Source organism: Brachycentrus maculatus, unplaced genomic scaffold (genome assembly GCF_059751285.1).
Source record: "Brachycentrus maculatus isolate JH-2025_06_01 unplaced genomic scaffold, ASM5975128v1 h1tg000167l, whole genome shotgun sequence".
Taxonomy (NCBI): domain Eukaryota; kingdom Metazoa; phylum Arthropoda; class Insecta; order Trichoptera; family Brachycentridae; genus Brachycentrus; species Brachycentrus maculatus.
Window position 1 is genome coordinate 741,083 of NW_028280920.1, and position 12,988 is coordinate 754,070.

Consider the following 12,988-nt stretch of genomic DNA (forward strand, 5'->3'; position numbering starts at 1 on the left):
GTTTATCAGAGGCATAAGTTTACATCGTTTTTCTAAATACTGAATATTTTTGTCTAAAACCCCTTGACAAGTTAATGAAAAAATTACAAATATTTATTTCAGAAATAACATTTATGAACAGAAGAAGTGAACTAATGAGAAAATGTTTTCATAACGTTTTTTCCCAATTTTCACTGAAAAGATCCAAGTTGATAAAGTATAAAATTGCTCTCATCATATAAAAAACCCATCTCAAATTTCTACTTTACGATAAAATTTCCAGCGAGAGGATAAAGTTTAATTCCTTTAAAACTTTTTAAAGCTCTAGGTTGGGCGTTTTACCAAATCGATGGGCGTTTTGTGTGGGAGGAGGGCGTGTCCTCGTCTCGCACCCGCCCAAGGCCCCGCCCATCCGCTCTCTCCACATAAAATGAACAAAAACTCTACCGAATAGGCGTGGCCAAAACAAACAACTCGAACTTATTATGTAACGGCACTTTAGCAACTTAAAGCTGCCAACTCAAAGAGCTTCTCAAATAACGCCAAAGGTAAAAATTACGAAGGAAACTTTTTTATCTGTGCAGCGTATTGATTTACAAAAAAAAACGTTCACCTCTTTATAATCGTAATTTAAGGCAGTATAAATTTTAAACGTTTTTTTTTTCCTTATTAACTTTAAATCAATGTATTGAATAAATTAATTACTTCAATTTATGATAAAGAATACATATTGATTGCTCAATACTCTTATTTAAAAATCTTTTTACGTACAATAGGACAGGGCTGCTAGAACTTTGATGTGTAACATGAGCCCAGTACAAAAAAAACTGTATTTGGTCTACAATAATGAACGTATCGACATGATTCATTGTTTCCCTGACAAGTGACACTTATAGTCACGATACTTTGATCGATACCACGATCTAAAAATTTTTTTCTGGGTTCTAATATTAACACATCAAAGTTCAAGTAGCCCCGTTCTATGGTAGATAAATTTTATATTTTTCTGAATTTTCCATAGCAATGAAACATTAAATTAACTAACTAACTAACTAATCATCATGAATGGGTAGGTAGAGAGAATGTCTTTGCAAATAGTCTTCTACACTTCCACATTCATGCATCTCTTCTTTCATTAATCCCGCCGATTATTCCGACTCCTGACCTGAACCATTTTCAAGCATTTTAAATACTTGATAATTTAAATTTTTCCTCGGTCTTCTCTGATTTTATTTCTATAACTACATTTATTCTTCTGATTAAAACGCAAATATCAGTTGGTAATGTTTTAGGCTTCGTATTTCACTCACTCCTTTCAGGAACGTCATAATTAAAAAAAACATGATTTTTATGGAGAACGTTTTTAAATTAAAAAATATAACACAATGTATTAAAAATAAATATCAAGCCTCTTATTGAACTTTTTACTGTGCAACAGATCTTTTTGGGTAAAACCTGAAGGTTTTTTCTTCATTTGAAAAATATTTAATTTATTTAAAAAATAATCAAACAATACCTTTTCTTCAAAATGCAAAAACAACACTTTCTGCCGTGTAGCGGGTAAATATTATGATAAAAATATGCCTTTTTTGCTGGGATATAGAAAATTTTCTGGACAATCTGAAAACATGCATAACTGAAAATTGACGATTTTTTTTATTTAAGACGTTCTTGAAAGTAGTGAGCGATTTAGGGACCGGATGATATTTTATTCATCGATCACCTTGAGAAAAGAAGAACTTTTAAAAGAGTTTCAAGGCGTTATAATTTATTTAGAAAGAATACTTTGAGATCAAACGGACCTAAATCAAAACGATTTATCAGTCATCGTACGAACTTGTTTAGAAATGGATTAAGTTTGCAGTAATTTTATGGCCCAGACGCCCGACGCTTTTTACGTAACATTACAAGAACAAACATCGTGATGATGATCTTCCAGAAGAAGTGAAAATTATCTTATACCTCTCGTATCTTCAAATTTATCTGAAATTTCATATCTCCATTAATTTTTCAATTTCAAATTTCAAATGATCTCACTTTATTTGTTTAATTTAATTTAATTGAATCTTTGAAGTTTGCTGACACATTCATTAACTAATATTATTTTTTTGAGGTTTTGGATTATGTATGTATTGTTTTTTTATTATTTACATTTTTTATCTTAAGAGCCTTGTAAACAAAATTTCTTGTATCTCTGAACGCCCTTGGCATTGTTGTTATTTTCCTTTTCCGACTACCATTTCCTTTTTTGTATTGTAAATAATGTCCTTAATCCTGTAGTTTTGGACTCACGTTATTCGTATTATATAAAGTTAATTCCACTCTTGAGTTAAAAAATCAGTAGCGTGTGATTAATCAGATTGCCTTCACCTAAGTAATGACCATGTATACACACCGCGGTACAGTGCTCTATGCACAATAAGTTGAAATAAGGATAAAAAAAATGTTTTTAAGGGCAACATTCCCATATCTACTCTGCTGGGGTAGGCAGAGAGGATGAACGCTATACTCTTTTGTCCTGACATACACTCCTAGCTTCGTTCACATCCATACATCATCTATACATACATGGTCTCCTGTTACGTAAACTTTTGGCACGACGTTAATCTTGGATTTTGTTACATCTTTCTTTCTTTCAAATACCATGACTTTTGACCTAGTTTCATCCATTTCCAGCTCATGTTCTAAACGTATATCATACATTCTTACAATATTCACTAAAAATTCAAAAAACTAAAAATTCAAAAAACTAAAAATTCACCACGCTACTAGTTATCTGAACGGCATTATTATATCAACGAAAATATCTAATTGATAGATTTGGCGTTGTATTTGTAGAACTCTATTTTAATTTATGTATAAAATATTAAAATAAAAATGAGTCACTAAATTGTACTTTTTTAAATGAAAAACACTCTTGCCTCGCCTTGTTATTTTGGGATTTTCGTACTACTGTGAAGATTAAATGCAGTGAGGGTCCTAATGTAGCTTTACAATTCTAGGTACTTAAATAATAGTTAGTCTTATTTGGTAAAACATGTGCAGTTATAATTCGAATAGTTGGAAAATGCCATAGCAAGGTGAAATAATTGTCACAAATTTAATTTTTATCTGTTTTTAACAGTTATATACAAGTTATTAGACTATGAAAATCAGTGTTTGATTTTAATATTTAATATACAAAAAAACCCTTTCTTAGATTAAATTCAGTTTATGTACACAATTTTTTGAACTCTATCAAAGATAAAACCTTTGGAATTAAGTGCAGACACTTTTGTTATTTATTTATTCTGGGCGGAGCTTGTTGGAGAAGATATCTGGTGGGGGTTAAAGGGGTATAAGGAGGTGTTGGAAGAGAAGGGGGATTCTGACGTCTTATCTATTGAGACAATAGCGTCTAAGATGAAAGTTTTTATTATTTCACATAAAAAGGTGTAATTCCTTCGTATGTGTAGTACCATTAAAATGAACAGGTTGAAGGAGGTGGCAACATAATGTAAACATTTTATTCTAGGTTGATAAAGCTGTGGATAAAATACTTAGTCACCCTTATTTTGTTTTCAAAAACATAGCATTGAAAATTAAATTAAATAAATTATTTTCTATCATGTATTTCTCGTTTGGTGAAAAAAATTACCTAAACATGAATTACAAATGAAATCTTTATGTGGGTTTTAGTGATGAATAATTTATTAGCAGAGTTCTGTAACATCGCATTTTTGAGAAAAACCAATGTTGAAAAATTCCAACCCTTTATAAATAATACAAGTTGATACAAGGTTTAACTTATTCTATCATTTATTATTTTCTACCATAAATGTGTTGTAATGTTTATATATTGATAATTATTAATATAAATTTGAGCGTAATTTCTGATTTTAATCGATTTATTTATTTGTTTTTATACAGCTATTTTGCCTTGTTGGGCCATTAAATAAAAATAATATTTATAACACGACAATGTAAGGCGAAGCAGCTATCACGAAAGATTTACGGTATAATTACACAATTCAACAACGTGTTGTTGAAAGTATTATATTTTGAAATGGAGAAAATTCCAATTCAATAGATAATTTATGAATATTTTAGGTTTCTCAACTTAAGACGAAGCATCTTGGGTAAATGATCAAGAGTTAATTTTATGAAAATTGTAAAATGTTTATATTCTTAATTTTTCTCTCTTTTTGTTTGTGTATTAGGTAAAAATCGTTAAAAACAAAAAAAAATATTAAAAAAGACCTCCACCGATAAGACACGCAAGTGTGCTTTAATGGGTCTCTGCAAATTGAAATGTTCCAAATATAAAAATTGTGATTAAAATAAATCTCTGACTGAGAGACTGAGCATCTCAATGCGTACAGCCTGGCATTTGGCTGGTATAAATTGGTAAAAGCTACAAACTTCACAAATTCTTACCTTATAATCTTAAATTGTACCTTTTATCAATTAAACTCTTATTTTCTGTTTAGTTTTTTAAAATCTAGATAGAATAAAAAATTTAATTCGTTTTACAATAAAGTTTAAAATTAAATAAAAAAAGTTGCAATAATTTGAAAACAATGAATGATTAAAATTAATTTCTATAACAAAAGCTTCGCTGAAGCGAAGTATACTTAACATTGCCAAGGAAACCATATCTACCCTATAGTAAAGCGTAGCAGTCTCTACGATGTCGTAGACTGTTATGACATAGCGTAAGTAGGTACTTGTATCTACATTGTCTTCCGTGTAATGGAGTCCCGGAGGTATAATGCCGGAATGTAATAAAGAAGAAAGATAAAGAAAAGACAAAGTTATATAGTGAAAGCTTGAGAAAGGTAGCGAAACGGCGACGTTTTAGGAAAAAATGGCACACTTATATTTTGTACATAAAGATAAACTTCTCACCCTATTCTCAAATTTATCGCGATTTTTGTTTCACTTTACTATCTTTGCGACGGTCGTTAATAAATATTATTTTACAACCTCTTTCGTACTTTACTGTGAATTTTGTATTTATTTTGCAAAATGTGTTTATTTATTTATTGTATAATTGTTTTTTTTTTATTTATGTAACTATTCTTTATTATATGCTTTCACTAAATGTAAAGCTGTACAATTCCCGAATAAATAAAAATAAAATAAAAAAATATTGGCAACGAATCCAATAAGTATAAGTAAATGATCATACCATTATCAAAAACTGTTTAGCATAAAAAAGTAGTTAAGTAATATTTTTTTGCCGATACTTTGTGGCACATGTTTAAACCTTATTAAATTAAAGTCAACCATTAAAAAAAAACTTCTTACCATTTAATATATTCCCTTTAATTAAAAAATACATTCAAACTAACCATGACGCCGCTTTTCCGCAGGGGTAGGCAGAGAGAATCGATCGCCACACCACTCTGTCTTTGGAAACATTCGTCGCCTCTTCCACATTCATGAATATCCTCATACATACCCGACTCCTGATCCGGCCGCTTTAAAGTGTTTGACATTATTGATTGTGCCAAGTTTTTCTCGGTCTTCCTGTGCTTCTTTTTCTTACTACATTCACCTCATAAATTTGTTCAACCATTCTTTCCTCACTTATACGTTCCACATGTCCAAACCATCTCATCACACTTTTCCTAATTTTTACGATAGTGCTTATCTCAGCATTGCATTCTTTCCTTATTTGATCATTCGAACATCTATCAACCATCGTTTTGCCACACATTCATCTGAGGGATCGCATTTCGATAAATTCCATTCATGTGTATATATATATATATATATATATATATATATATATATATATATATATATATATATATAAATATAAATATATATATATATATATATATATATATATATATATATATATATATATATATATATATATATATATATATATATATATATATATATATATATATATATATATATATATATATATATATATATTTATACACATTTTAAGTGCGTCCAAATACTTGTTCATTCATCTGGATTATATCCACCTAGGAGTTATTTTTAAATTTTTTCACATCTCAACACACATAGATAACAAGGAATATGGAAGTCTAAGTATTTACAAGGCTTATGACCTATCATAGATTGGTAAAGTAACCACTTTACACACGTGCAATATACAACATTTAAAAATTGATGAGCTAATAAAACATCTTTCAAAATATCTTTCAGGTTTAGTGGTCATATCTAGAAGAAATGACAAGAAGAATAAGACAAATGAATGAACTAGGTGACAAATCTTGATTGATATTGTATATATTTTATTATATTGTATTGTATCTATTGTATTGTTTTTAGAGATAAAATTTAATAATTTATTATTAAGTATAAACATTGACTATCATTTTATAGACATATAAACTAAATAAGCTATAATTCCTTATTTGTTTTCGGAAATAATAATTTTAGTAGGCAACTAATCCATTTTTTTAAATCAACACTTCACTTTAAATCACAACTGATTCAGTGTTTCTTCATGATATGAGCAAATATAAAATTGTAATTCCTGTTTAAAAAATTGTGGAAAGATTGATAAAGACATAGAAAGAAGAGTGAATGCTGGGAACAAAGTGAATGGTGCACTGAAATCAGTTATAGCAAATAAAAACCTATCAGCGGAAGCTAAACTGGCAGTGCACAACGGAGTCCTGGTTCCAACTCTAATATATGGAAGTGAAACATGGAGTTGGCAAAAGAAGTATGAAAGTAGACTGAAAGCAGTCGAAATGCGATCTCTCAGAAGAATGTGTGACAAAACGATGTATGATAGATGTGCGAATAGTGAAATAAGGAAGGAATGCAAAGCTGAGATAAGTATTATCGATAAAATTAAGAAAGGTGTGTTGAGATGGTTTGGACATGTAGAACGAATGAGTGAAGACAGAACGGTAAAACAAATTTATGAGGCGAATGTTAGCGGGAAAAGAAGCAGAGGAAGACCGAGAAAAACATGGCACGATCAGGTATGCCAAATACTTGAAAGTGGTCAGGTTAGGAGTCGTAACAATCGGCGGGTATGTATGAGGAGATGCATGACCGTGGAAGAGGCGAAGAATGTTTGCAAGGACAGAGTGGTGTGGCGCTCTATTTTCTCTGCCTACCCCTGCGGAGAAGCGGCGTGATGGTTAGTTAGTTAGTTAGTTAGTTAGTTAGTTTAAAAAAAAAACTTTGTATTCATGATTTAAATACACTCGTACATACCTCCACGACAATAATTCATAATATTAATGTCCTAAAAGCCATGAAAAACTCTTCTGAGATTTATGACAAACGACAATTAATAACAATTTACCGTCTTAATTCCTTCCAGCATCTCCAAGTTTATTTGACTTACCATTTAGGAAGCCTTTGGTATAAGACAAAGTAGGGATTGTTATCGCGCAGCAACTCGAGGAAGCCTGAAGTGGATATTAAGGATGGAAGGAAACGAAGGGGAGAGGAACACAGCCTTAATAAGTGGTTAAATTTAAAATAGCTTACTTTAAAACACAAATTTTAAGGGTGCCAAAAATAGGGCTAAATTTAATGAATTCAATTCATTAGGCTGTATTTTAAAACCCGTGATTTGTAATAACCGAGTTGCTGTGTCAACAAATGCAGTTTGTTAGGACTTTGTATGACATTACAAATATCGCTCACTCCTTTCAAGAACGTCATAAATCAAAAATCGTCAATTTTCAGTTGTGCGTGTTTTTGGAATGCCCAGAAAATGTACTATATCCCAGCAAAAGCGGCATATTTTAAACTTAATATTTACCCGCTACAGGGCAGAAAGTGTTGTTTTTGCATTTTGAAGAAATGGTATTGTTTATTTTTTTTTTTAAATATACTAAATATTTTTCAAATGGAGAAAAAACCTTCAGGTTTTACCTAAAACGATCTGTTGCACAGTAAAAAGTTCAATAAGTGGTTTGATATTTATTTTTAATATATTGTATTATATTTTTAAACTTTAAAAACGTTCTCCTGAAAAATCAAGTTTTATTTATTTATGACGTTCTTGAAAGGAGTGAGCGATATGCAGAATTGTATGTTTGTAATTTATAGTATTTAGTTTAAAAAATAATATGGAAAATTGTTAAACAAACAAATTATCCTCCATTATCCTGAATACGTAATTCAAAAGGAATTTGTAGAACAACGTATCATTCCTCGTTTAGATTAAAGTTATACAGTAATGGTCACTTTATCCTACTGAAACGGTAGAATTATACTTGAATTGAAATTGGGTAAAAATTTAAGATCTTTTTTACTGGGATTGTATGTCGGGTGAACTGTCATTGTACTTTTGATCACAACTTTTTTTTCAAAATTAACTAATTAATAGAAATAACAACAAAAAAGGCACCTATATTCAATTTTCAATTTGAAAAAAAACGTTAGTGTAGTATAGAATTGTGTTAAGTAAATGCGATATTTTTTTTTCATATGCATGGACTTCTTTAATATCAGTGATATTTTAGTAACTTCAGTTATCTTCGCTCTCTTATCTTGGCTATCTTTCTAAATATTTTTATTAAAATACTGTGTTATTAATGTCTTTTTACTACTGTTGGCAACCCTACTAGATGGCCATAAAGCATTCAGTTAACAAGATTCATTCCTTCCAGTTACGCCATCTCGGGGTAGCTCGGCCAGTTTCATGCACGCAAATATTCCTCGGCAATTATACCTAAAGTACTTACTCACATTCTGCGAACATGGGCGCTAGCAGCTAGAAGCGAGTAGGCACCCAGTTCATATATATTCATGGCTCCAGAACGCCGTTCCACGTAGAAAAGAGTAATTAAAACCTTCCGTTGCTGATTTATGGTGGTTTATACCACCGCACTTAGTGACAGGGGCAGTTCGTGAATTCTAAGACAGCAAAAATGAATAGATAAACGTAAATATGGATAAAAAAAAGAAATAATTTGAACTTTATATTACATGTCAAAAAAAATAATGGAGTAAACCTTGATTTGCGAACAAGTATCTGGACACACTCAAAATATTGTAAAATTGTATTAGTTTATTTAAAATATAATAGGATTTTTTCATTTTCATAATTACATGGATAAATAGGGTTCCAAGGAACCTCTCTTTATTGAAATCCCTTGAAACACTCTCCTTATCATTCATCGTTCACTTTGTGCAATACCACTTTAAATTATTTGATTTTAAAGTGGTATTACACAAAATGAACGATGAGTGATAAAGAGAGTGTTATATTATCATACCAGAAAGTTAACAATGCTTTTAATATACACAATAAAATCCATTGTAGCACGTGTTTTGATGTATTCTACATCATTATTAAACACCGTATGATGATGATGTTGAATGCGTCGAAACACCATAGATTTTTAATAAAATATGGTATTTACCAAATAAAAGACAATTATTGTAAATAGGTGAATTTATTGTTATTATTATTATTCGATGTCGCGTGAGGTATATCGTGACCGGATACAGCGTTTATGAAGTCATCGATGTCCTTTCAAAATTTGGATGCTAGACTAAGTGAATTACACGAAAAACAGAAGCTTTTAAGACTAAATCGATTGTAAAACCGTCCCGAAGAGATAATTTAAAAAAAACTGTACAAAAAAACCCTTTTGGTAAATTTCCTGTCATTTGTTAACGTAAATTTTTACTCAAAAAATCTGTCTCCTGGCAACCCAGGATTTTTAGTATTTTTTCTGACCATAAAATCATAAAATTTCAACCAAGTGCAAAAAATATTTGATTGACCTAAAATAAACAAGTTTTTACAATTTCTTTAAAAAAATAGCAAAAACTCATTACTTGATTTTTATATTGGGGTAATCACGTGGGCCTTTACGTTCTTTTTCAAACTATCCTTTTTTGATCGTACAATTTTGTCCTTCAAAACGTAGAGATTATTTATAAAATCTCCGCATAGACTGAAATGAAATACATATTTTTTGGACCTTTGCATGAATTATTTGTAAAAGTAGCATAATGTTTTTAGAATTGATTCACACGTGTTTATGTATATAACATGGCTATAAATATCGTTATATGTCGCTCACTTCTTTCAAGAACGTCATAAATAAAAAAAAACTTGATTTTTCAGGAGAACGTTTTTAAGGTTTAATAATATAATACAATGTATTAAAAATAAATATCAAGCCACTTATTGAACTTTTAACTGTGCAACAGATCATTTTAGGTAAAACCTGAAGGTTTTTTCTCTATTTGAAAAATATTTAGTATATTGAAAAAAAAAATAAACCATACCTTTCCTTCAAAATGTAATAACAACACTTTCTGCCTTGAAGCGGGTAAATATTAATAGATTTATATTATCCACTGACACTTCGTGATGGAATTGCATTTTTAATTTATTATTAGATTAAAACCAATATTTTTAGCTTTTCCACTTTTTTATTTGACCAGCGACCGGGTTTCGTCGTTACCGACATCATCAAAAAAAAAAGGGTAAATATTAAGTTAAAAATATGCCTCTTTTGCTTGAATATACTACATTTTCTAGGCATTCCGAAAACATGCAACAACAAGGAGTGAGCGATGTATGTGTGCAAATAATCCTCATTTCAAAATTACATTTGAGGAAAAAATCATTTTTACCGTCTACATTTGAAAACAATTTAATTAATGTTGGTCAAATAGTTTTGTAATAAATATTTTATATTTTCCTTAATGTAAGTAAATTGTTATTATTGATTTTTGTATGTCCTATCCCTACCTCCTCTTTTATCCTTTATTTATTGTTATTACGATGTATTTTGTTTGATAGAGCCAAAATCACTCGAAAACAAGTGGACGGCTTAAAAAAACATGGCTTTATATATGAAATAAAATACTTTGACAAAATGGAGTATTTAAATTTGATATATTCATTTTATGTAAAATAAGGGATGTCATAATGATTATGAACGCCAATTTTTTCGCCGCGACGCCACTGGAGAGAGATTTCTTTATAAAACAAGGGCATAATAAGCATTTAAAAATTAGCAATTATAATTCACTTATTTACGTAATTTAAGCACTGGCATTGTGTTTTGCGGAGATAAAATAACAATTTGTTTGGAAACGGTCCTATTATTTTCAACTGTGCTACAGTAATGACGCGGTAGTCCCAGAAATTCATAAATTAAAATTAGATTCCGAACACTTTGCTTAAACACATCTTTAGCATAACGGGCAACTTGCACAACATACCCAAATACACAAGTCGTATAGGCATTAATTGGAAAGGATCGGGAATGTAAGGCAATCAATCATTTAAAACTACTAGGCCAAGCTCAAATGACCATACTGACAAGACCACGAGAAAAAATGTATTTTTTCTTAATTATAAAAATAAAAAATGTAACAAAAAAATCAAATCTCAATAAACTGCTATTGAAGCTGTTTGTCATCGCGTTCTTACAGTAATCGTCCAATCAAGCATAAATAACGAAACCAAAAAAATATGTTACATATTACTCTACATTTCAATACGTTTATCGATTCACGCAAATACAATAAACACACACACGCACACACACACACACACACACACACACACACACACACATACGCACATATAAATAAATATATATCCATGTACACACATCTACATATATTATTGTACCATGTAAAAGTTAACGAAAAAAGAGGAATAAAAATATGTTTTGAAAAAAGATTTAAATAAAAATATCAATAAAAAATGATAAACATGTGTTGTTCGAATTGTGATGCAGATTATCTCAAGGGTGTTGAATTATTCCTGTGAAAAAATCGACAGAAAAGATCTAGAGTTATTAAATTTTGATTTAAATTTTGAAAAACCATCGTATTGAATGCGAACTTAATAATGTACAGGAGAAAGTTTAGACAAGGCGTGATGCTTTTTCCAAATAAATTACATCGTTACAGTATTTAACACTGTGCGAAAATGTTGATGCGACTGATTACAGGGTGCTCAGTTAAATGTTAGTTATGTACGTACTTGCTACTCAATGTAGGGCTGCTTTTCGGTGGTTTTATTGATATTAAAAATAATATTAAATGATTATAATATACTGAATAAATTGAAATATCTTAATTATTACCTATCCGAAAACATTTTCATGGAAGTGTAAAAAAGGATTTTAATTTTTTATTATTTTTCTTAAATAAAAGAGAAATATTTATGTTTTTATTTTTTTACACAAATACTTCGATTTCATACCATTTCTGTGAGCCTAAGCGGCTCTTTATAAGAAATAGGCATTAAATTTTGGTAGAGTGGGTTCGAGAAACTCTGACTCGAGAGTCCACGACACTAACCACGGGACCACAACCCGACACGTCTAATTTTTGAACATTGGATAAGATAAATATGCGAGATCAAAGATGTCGTTATGCGAGGAAGACAACGAAAAAGATAGTGGTATGCGCATGTGAGGATAATTTTAGAATAGTTGTATTTCCTTACCTCTTATTTTGGTTAAAATCATGTTAGGCTACCATTTACGGGAACTTGAGTTAGATTTCTGATTATTTCAAAGCAATAATTATAATAAAGAAAACATCAATAATCAAAACTTACAATGAAAAATTATAATTAAGGCATATTCACCACTGAAAAAATTATGATAATTTTATTTTGATATTATTTTTTGACTCTCATCAAAGATAAAGAAGAATATGGAAGTCTGGCATTAACGGAGCTGACGACCGTCATAGGCTGGTTTAAGTGTTCACTTTACACACGTGTAACATTAACTAAATCTACCCATTATTGACAACCACACTACTCAAATTCTTGGAAGTTGTATATATATGAACCAATTTTGAAACATTGTTCTCGAATCACTATAACTTCACTAGAGACATCTATTGGTGAGATGAAAAGATGCTTTTCACTGAACAGAAACTCTTATATTAGTATGTGAGGTCCGAATCCTGGATTATAATCACACACATGAGAAACGCCAGAAAATATCATTTTCATTTTATTATTTATTTTTATTTATTTTTTAAGTTTATAATTTTGCCAGATAATTTATTTATAAGATTT